Source organism: Euprymna scolopes, chromosome 33, assembly GCF_053919585.1.
Source record: "Euprymna scolopes isolate OS-2025 chromosome 33, ASM5391958v1, whole genome shotgun sequence".
Lineage (NCBI taxonomy): Eukaryota > Metazoa > Mollusca > Cephalopoda > Sepiida > Sepiolidae > Euprymna > Euprymna scolopes.
This window is the reverse complement of record NC_136514.1, coordinates 83,845,720-83,855,042: the sequence shown is the minus strand read 5'-3', so window position 1 is coordinate 83,855,042 and position 9,323 is coordinate 83,845,720.

Genomic DNA, 9,323 nt, shown 5'->3' with positions numbered 1-9,323 from the left:
GTTTCAAATTTTGTGCCGTTTCCCAAGTTCGGGAGAAAGATTCTTGCGTTCAGTATAATGCACATTAAAAAGATCGAGGTTACATCGGCTGAAACGTTGTGGAAATAACATTAAGGATGAGAACAGTACTTCAAATAATCCAAATAATATGAATACTCAATCCTCATTAAAACGTACAAAAATATAAAAATAAAAAATGCAAAGTCATTTTTATTGCCTTTGGTAACAGTTATTTATTGACATTTCGTACCGCCTTTCTTCATGGTAACTATTCTTGAAAATATACCTTTTTCTGGTGATTATTTTTTAACTTTCAAGTTTGAGACGTTTTTTTTTTGTTAATTTCACCAATTGAGGCGTTATATTATGTGAACACAAGCAGGATAACCCGATGTTGCACGGGATTGAATGATGGTCAACGAATGTTTCACACTCCTATATTTTTATTGTCATCAAAATCGGTTAAATCGCCCATTTTTCAATCAAATCGATTGATCGCCTTATCTAGTTGGGAACCCATCGCAGTGACTTAATCTACAATAAATCATAATCTATATTGCACTGTAGAGAATCTACTGTTGTATTTATAAAATTATTTTATATACATGACGGCTTGAACTAAATTTTAAAATGCAAAAGACAAGTATATTGCTTCAGTTGTGTTCTAAGCAGAAACATTAATTTTGAGCGCACCACTGTCATATCAAAGAACCTCCTGCTGATTTTATATGCCTGGACTTACTGCTTGTGCGATAATAAAACTTCTCAAATGCACTTATGATTTTAGGCTGTATCGTCTGTTTCTTGTTTCATCGAATTATTTTGTAGGGTTCCGGCAGTTATATTCTTTTTCGCTGTTAGATTAATTTTCAGACTTTTCATAAATTTGTTTAATTTCGTGTTGTTGGAGCCAATTATGGTTATTTGTTAAGTTAGCAGATGTTGAGAAGGATAGCTTGACAGGGTTTTTATTAATTATCTTACTTAGTTTACTACCTTGCGGGAAATTTTTGTTCATAATTTGGAAAAATTCTCTCGGAATGTTAATTTTTATATGGTCGCTTAACGGTGGATTAAACCACGTTTAACTCTTCCTACTATTTTTCTTTTTTTTTTTTACACCTCTTTCAGTTTTATTATGGTCTAGCTTTTCATCTTTATTTTTAGTGTATGTTTTATTTTTTCGTTGGTTTTTGCTCATTTAGTTTTTGCTTTTTTATATTTCTTTATAAACATGTTGTAAGATATTACGTTTGCGTTGTTTGTTGTTCTTTCTATACTTGCATTATTATTTTGAATCTCCTTAATAAATTTGATTCGTTCTTTATAGCCTTATCTAGCTAGGGCTTTGTTATAATATTCTTTATTAAATAATCCATCATTTTGCGATATTTTAGATATCCTTTTTGAGATGCTAGGTATAATTGCTTTTTTTATACTATTCGAATGTGGCCCTGTCGGTGGGGCATTGCAATACACTGACTGCCCCCCTGCAGAGGCTAAAAGTCCCTCAATGGGGGTCCTGGATATGACCTGAAACTATATCCAGTGGCGAGGCCCCAGCTTGCGGGCTTTGGGGAGCGTGGAGCCACCCTTTAATTACCATTGCTCCCAGGTCCACTCTGACTCGGAGTGGTAGTACCTGTTAGGGTCCCAACTATGGGTTGAATAGAAACCGACTTGAAAACAACAAATATATTCTATGAAAAAATTTTTCTTTAAAATCTTTGGATTCGGCATTAAATAACCCGAAAAAGGTTGATATGCCGTGAAACAAAAACAACCAACCAACTATTCGGATGGTTGAACTTGTAATCTATGTAGAATAACGTTTGGTTAGGCTTATGGTAGTGTCCATAAGTGTTATTGTCGAGATTCAAGGTTATGTCTAAGAAGTTTACACATTTATGGTTTGCATCTATTGTTGTTTCTAGGTTCAGCTTACTGAAGAACTGTTTAATTTTGTGTGTTTTTTTTTCAAATAATCTACTTGTGGAGTTAATGTAAAACAATGCATCATCCTGGTGTAGTCCTCCTTTAAGTCCTGGAATTTTTTATGTAGTCCATTTAGTATATAAAAGCTAACAAGATCTGTTACTTGTGCGGAGTCCGGGGTCCTATTGTGATGTCAAAGTTGAGGTTCCTGTTTTTTCTTGTCCATAGCTTGTTCTCATATTTTATTAGAGTTCTTCTCGCTAACCTTATAATGTCTAATTCTAATTTTGTTATCGTTGTTTGTTGTCTAGCTAGTTCTAATGCTTCGTCAAAGAGATTGGGTAAAGTGGAGGGGGAATTTATGTCAAATATGAGGAATTTTCTATTTTTGCCTTGGGGTAGTTTACTGAACCATCCAAATACCTCTTCGGATGATTTACATAGGTTATGTTGAATTTTGGACTTTAAGTTAGGTAGGATTTCGTCTAATATCTTTTACTAATATTTCTCAAATCTGAAATACATGGAAAAATAAGTCTAATGTTAGAATATATATATATATATATATATATATATATATATATATATATATATATATATATATATAACTGCTTCATTTACTCACATAAAATTAATATACGAAAATATAAATTTGTGCGTAAACTTTAAGTATTTACTTCAACAGTGCTCAATACGTAGGTAGAGCTATTTAGTAAGTTATAAAATATATATGGCGATTAAGCTACACTGAATATTCCGTGTTTCATCTACTCTAAGATTCTTCAGGCTTACCCTCAGATAAGGCTGAAAAATCCTAGAGTAGTTGAAACAGAGAATATTCAGTGTAGCTTAATCACCATATATATTTTATAACTTACTATATATATATATATATATATATATATATATATATATATATATATATATATATACATTTAAGCAGGTTTTATCGAATATGACAATAGTAGAGATATCTAGTGCTCCCTGGCTTAAATGAACTAAACACTAATATTATCGTTTTTCCTCATCCTTTTTAAAACTCAATCATGTTCTGCTAAGCACTCCCAAAAACAAAGTTCCTGTATGTATAAAACACCCAAACTAAACACTATGCCTAAGTATCTGAATATATAACTCGAAGCATAAAAACGTTTTTCTTTTTTCAAAATTTACTGGATTCTGTATTAAATGATACGAAAAAGGGTTGATATGCCGTAAAAAAATAATAAAACACGCAATGTGGTGAAGCATTTTATTCTGTCAAGTGTACTCTTGTTTGATATATTTTGACATCGTTCTTGGCGGTAAATGAGCCTCCATTTGCGCTAAATTACTTCTCGCGCGAATCTTTGTTCGATGTTACTCTATTCGACGCCATGTTGCTTTTTTTATAAATAGAAGACTTGCAAATAACAATATGTTTATGTAGGCTTACTGATAATGTTTGATGGTAGCCGAATGACTAGAGAGAGAAAAGGGGAAAGATCGCTAGAAAAAAAGAGAGAGATAAAGATGGACAGGAAGAAGTGGAGATAAGGAGAAACAGAGGGGTGAGGAATAGAGACCGAAGCAGAGAAAGGGGGTGTCAGAAAAAGATAAGAAAAATAAAGGGATGAGAGAGAAAGATAGAGAGGAAAAACGTGAAAGAGAGGGGAAGGGAGAAAGTTTGTCAAGATTGGAAGTCGGCAGGTGTTTTTTTCTTAGAAGACTTGCAAATAGCAAAACATTTATGTAGGCTTAGTGATAATGTTTGATGGTAGCCGAATGACTAGAGAGAGAAAAGGGGAAAGATCGCTAGAAAAAAAAGAGAGAGATAAAGATGGACAGGAAGAAGTGGAGATAGGGAGAAACAGAGGGGTGAGGAATAGTGATAATGAGCTAGAACGAGAGAGAACGAGAGAGAGAGAGAACGAAAGAGAGAGCGAAAGACTGAGAAAAAGATCATTAGAGAAAGAATTAAACAAAGTAAGAAAGAAAAAAAGAAAAAAAAGAGACGGTGTGTGAGATAGAGGCTGTGAGAGAAAGAGAAAGTTAAAAAGAAAAAAGAGGGGGAAGAAAAATAAAAGGAAAGAGAGAGAGAGTGCGTGTGTGAGAGAGAAAGTGGGTTTTGAAGGAAGAAAAAGATAAAGAGAGAGAAAGACAGAGAGAGAGAGAAAGAGGAAGGGTGGACGTTAGATGACATAAGAAGTCAGAAAGAGAGAGAAGCAGAGAAAGATAGTGTAAAAGAGAGACGTAAAAAAGGGGTGAGGGGGAAAAGAAAGAGAGAGATGACGGAAAAGAGGGAGAGAAGACGGGAAAGAGAGGGAGGAAGGAAGAAAGTTTGACAAGATTGAAAGTCAGCAAGAGTGTTAAAGAGAGAAAATGAGAAAGCGTGTGAGAGAAAAAGAGAGAGGACTAAGAGTGTGCGTAAGAGAGTAAAAGAGGGGTAGGAGAGTGAGGTGTGATGCGTGAGAGAGAAAAGGAGAGAGATAAAAAGAGAGTGAGAGGGGTAAAGGGAGGAGGTAAGACGAGATAAGAAGTCGGCAGGTGCTTTTAAGTCATGAAATCGATTGCATTCATATATTTTCCTGGTTAAGAAAATTATTTAATATTTTGCTTTTTGCTGTTGATTCAATATTTCGCAATTCTCAAGAATTCGTACGTTTTCACATCCGGCGTGATGTTTAGTGTAAACCTTCCGTCAGAACCAACGGGAAAATTGATGACAATACTAGGATAGACTGGTATCTCAAGCCTTGGTAGAGCAAATACTCTACTGCCTTCTTATCTCGATATTGCTTCCCGAATTCTTCTCACTGGGCTTTACCAACATCGGTTTAGGGTATGCGTGGGTGAGATTGTGCAACACTTGCATCTTTTTAAATTCCTGCGTATGCACCCCTTTTATCTCCAAACTGTAAAAAAAACGACTGTTATGTAATAGACTAGTGTCCGTCAAAAATGATGAAAAATATGCTTTGCGTGTGCTCGCACTAATCTATGTATGTTACTATAATAATTATAGGCAATCGGAAGAGAGTTCTACAGGCGTGCAGTTCTAAGAAAGAAGCTTTGTTCATGGAATCTACGTTTAGGTTTAGGCACAGATAAAGGGTGTGGGAAATTATTGATAGTGGTTTTGGCTAGACGAGTGTTTTTCGTGAAAGTTTGGCGAGGGCGGGGGGACATAGATTGAAGCTCAGCTGAGCACTTACCATGAAAATAACAATAAAGCAGAGACATGCTCGCAACGTCCTTTCTGTGGGAAAGAGGTTGCAGGGAGGAGAAAAGGGCACCCCCCCTCTAAGTTACGAAGTCTATTTTGAACTCTTTCAAGGCAGGATAAGCTGCTTCTACCAGCACTTGCCCATATGTGGGAACAGTATATATCTATATAATACTAAAAGTCTATGGAGCTTGTATGTTTGCAATCAGATTTCCGGTTTTCAACATCCGGTTGCGCATGCGTAAATAGCAACGTCTTCAATCCGTTATTCCAATTCCGGAATTTTTATATCGCTTTTAATACAAACAATTTCATTTAATTTGATCAAATAGTTATTTATATATACAAATAATACATAGATTCATAGATAATTATAATATATATTATAAAATCTATTTATCTATGAATCTATTAATAATATGAAATATTACCCTATACAATTTATGGAAAGAAAACACCTCTCACTTTCCCTCTAATAGATTTCAACACTCCTACTCCCTCTGTTTTCGTTACGTACGCGAGAAATAGTTACGTGTATGTGTGAGAGAGAGAAAAAGGGAGCGATGTAAAACTGGATAGAGTTATCCCCCTTAACTAATGCAGACCTTTTTACTAGAGGGCGTTATTACAAAAAATTTTCTTTTTCTTCTTCCCATGTTTTTTAAAGTCGTCTGCTTACATTTCCAAACGAAAAGCTGAATCGGTAAATGCACACATTTCTATTACATTAAATAGTGTTTTCCTTTACACAATGGGTACTGAATGTTTGCTTAAATTAAATGAAAAAAGTTACATTTTATTTTCATTTTCTATTTAAAAAGCCATTATTAACATGTGGAGAGTGTTTTTTTTATTATTCTGTACTTTCAACTAACAATTTCATTTAAAAGATGATATATAAAAATTTGAATTTAACTATAATAAGGATTATGATACCTGTTCAGTGCATATTTACCTATAAGTATGACCAACCACTTATAATTCAGTAACTGTAATTTAAAAAAAAATAACAATTATAATAAACAGAACGACTCATAGAAATCTATCTATATTCTTTTTTCATTTTAATATACTTTCATAGAAATGCTTCTGTTATGTAAAAAAAAACTATTTTCTTTATGCCACAAGTGTCACGCTCATACATGAATTCCATAGCTAATATAACGTACTGACCCAACGGGTCACGGGTGGTCTAGTATATATATATATATATATATATATATATATGTGTGTGTGTGTGTGTGTGTGTGTGTGTGTGCGTGCGCACGAGATGCCTTCTAGAAGTTTCCAGACCTTTTTGTATGGAGACTTTTATTAATAGTACACACAGGAAATTTTAGTCTCCTTCGAAGTAATTTCCCCCGGTTGCAATGCTGGACCGTCCCAACAACTTTTAGAAGGCCCCGTAGAAGTTCTCTTGTGTGAGCGTGTCAATGGCCCTCGTCACAACCTCTTCCATCTCCTCAGCTGTGTCATACCGACATTCACTAAGGTTTTCCTTGAACTTAGAGAATAAGCAAATGTCACAGGAAGCAAGGTCTGGGTGATAGTGAGGGTGAGGTAATGTCTTGATGTAAAATAGTCTGTGACAGGGATGAACTTGTTGACTGCACACTTGGAACAAACCTCGGTCACCTTTTCCGCATCTTCAGATCTTCACGAAGGAGTGCTCAGGAAGAACCAAGATGGATTTAGAAAGAATCGCTCTACTACTAGTCAAATACTTACTGTTAGGAGACTGATTGAAGGGGTCAAAGCAAAAAACATTGAGGCAGTCATGATCTTTGTAGATTTCTCCAAAGCATTCGACTCTGTACATAGAGGAAAAATGGCCAGCATATTAAAAGCATATGGCATTCCAAATGAAGTCATTAATGCTATCATGATGCTATATGAGCACACTCGAGCAATGGTTAAGCCCCCAGATTGGGACACTGAATTTTTTTACATCCGCACTTGGGTTCTACAAGGAGATACTATTGGCCATTTTCTTTTCATTGTCTGTTTTGACTTTGTACTTCGCACCTTTGTTGATATACACAACATGCTAGGCTTCACCTTAAATGAATCCAGAAACAGACGTCATCAATCAGCACACATAACTGATGCAGATTACGCAGACGATATTGCTTTGTTCGCGAACAACACTGCAGATGCGCAAACACTGTTACGTAAGCTAGAAAAGTCTGCAAATGACATTGGTCTCCACATAAATGCGGATAAGACAAAGTTTATGACTTTCAATGTGAAAGGAGAGATCAGGGCTTTGGTTGGATCAACACTGAAAGAAGTCGCTGAGTTTACGTATTTGGGCAGCAACATAGTTTTCACAGAGAGAGATATCGGAATTCGCATTTCAAAAGCATGGACCGCATTGGATGGGCTACATTCAGTATGGACTTCGAGACTGGCTGACAAACGGAAAAGGCAGTTCTTCAGGGCAGTGGTAGAGTGTGTCCTTGTTTACGGTGCTACAACCTGGACACTCACGAAAAGATTGGAAAGAAAACTAGACGGCACATACACCCGTATGCTAAGAACAATATTAAATATATCTTGGCAAAATCATCCCACGAAGCAGCAACTTTATGGCAATCTACCTGCCATATCTAATACCATCAGAGAAAGACGCCTATGATTTGCCGGTCATTGTCTGAGGAGCAAGCATGAATTGGACTCCACGACACGGACGCGCAAGCAGAGGACGACCTAGATCCACGTAAATCCAACAAGTAGCACACGACACCAACTGTGAACCTGAAGATCTGAGGCAACTGACGGAAGACAGGAAACTCTGGAGAGGAAGAGTCACATTGGTCCGGGCAAGGAGCCCGTCATGATGATGATGATGATGATGATGATGATGATGATGATGATGATGATGATGACGAGAATCCTGTTCCAGTTCTTCGATTGCACCGTTCAGGAGCATCGGGAGCATCACAACAAGACAAAATCTTGAGTCTATCTAACCGGAAAACATTCCTGAACCAGTATGTATCTTTCTTGCCATAACACGGGAAAATCACTTTCTATCATTGATGTTCTTCTTAGATATAAATGGCTTCTTTGCACGCTTTTTAGGAGAAAACCCCATTCCTTTCATTCCTCTAGATATTGTATATCTAGAAAGAGTATTTCCGGCCCCTGTTTTTAATTCTTTGCTATGGTCAACATAAGTTTTCTTTCAATATTTCAAAACAGTTAATTGAAAGTAGATGCTCTAGGGCGACCAAAGCCAGATTTTTCTTTTACCAAGAATTCGACTTCGAAACTTTGACCAATTCGCTTTACTACAGAAAGAGATTTTTCACATTTTGTCTTCTTAAAATATCTAAAATCTGCTTGTAATCATTTTGGACTGTCTTAATCCTGCAATTCGTTTTTTATATTTTTATATAGATTTATTTATATTTTTTTATATAGATGCGGTCTTACCATTTTTAATATGACTTTTCACTTATTATTATATGCTATAATAATAATGATCTGCAAAATAGAAATTTTTAGTAAAAATTAATAAAAATTCATGGAAAAATATTGAAAAATCAATTTCTTCCTTCTTTCACTCTTGGCCCATTTTTCCTCATATATATATATATATATATATATATATATATATATATATATATATATATATATATATAGGATTGATATGTAGTTTGCTTGAAGCATTGTGTGGGATAGGTATGCAGTAGAGATTTAGAAGGCTATCACAATGCGAGGAATGAAATATAGTCGTTGTTGGTGAAAGGAGACGAAAACAAGTGGCGATTTACAAAGTACATACCTATATGTCTATTTATACATATATTTATTCAGTTGTATTGGATACAAATGTCTTCCTTGTTATGTCTGCGACAATATCCATTATTAATTTCGGAAAAACTTCCCTTTTCAAATGGTAGACGTGACAGATCGATTCAAAGCATGCTAGACGATGGAGCGGAGTTGGATAGCTGTGTGGAGCCTCGGAGCAAATGTAAGGAGGGGATTTATGTATGGTCCCGATTAGGTAATTAACATGTGTTTTGTTCCTTTTTTATTTTATAAAAGAAATGCAGGAGTAGACATCTTCCCATTTGAGTGAAACACACTTGGAACCATGGGTGGTTTTGCTGTCAGAATAATAATTAGAGGATATATAATATTTTATTTATTTAGACATCCAAGAATACAACGC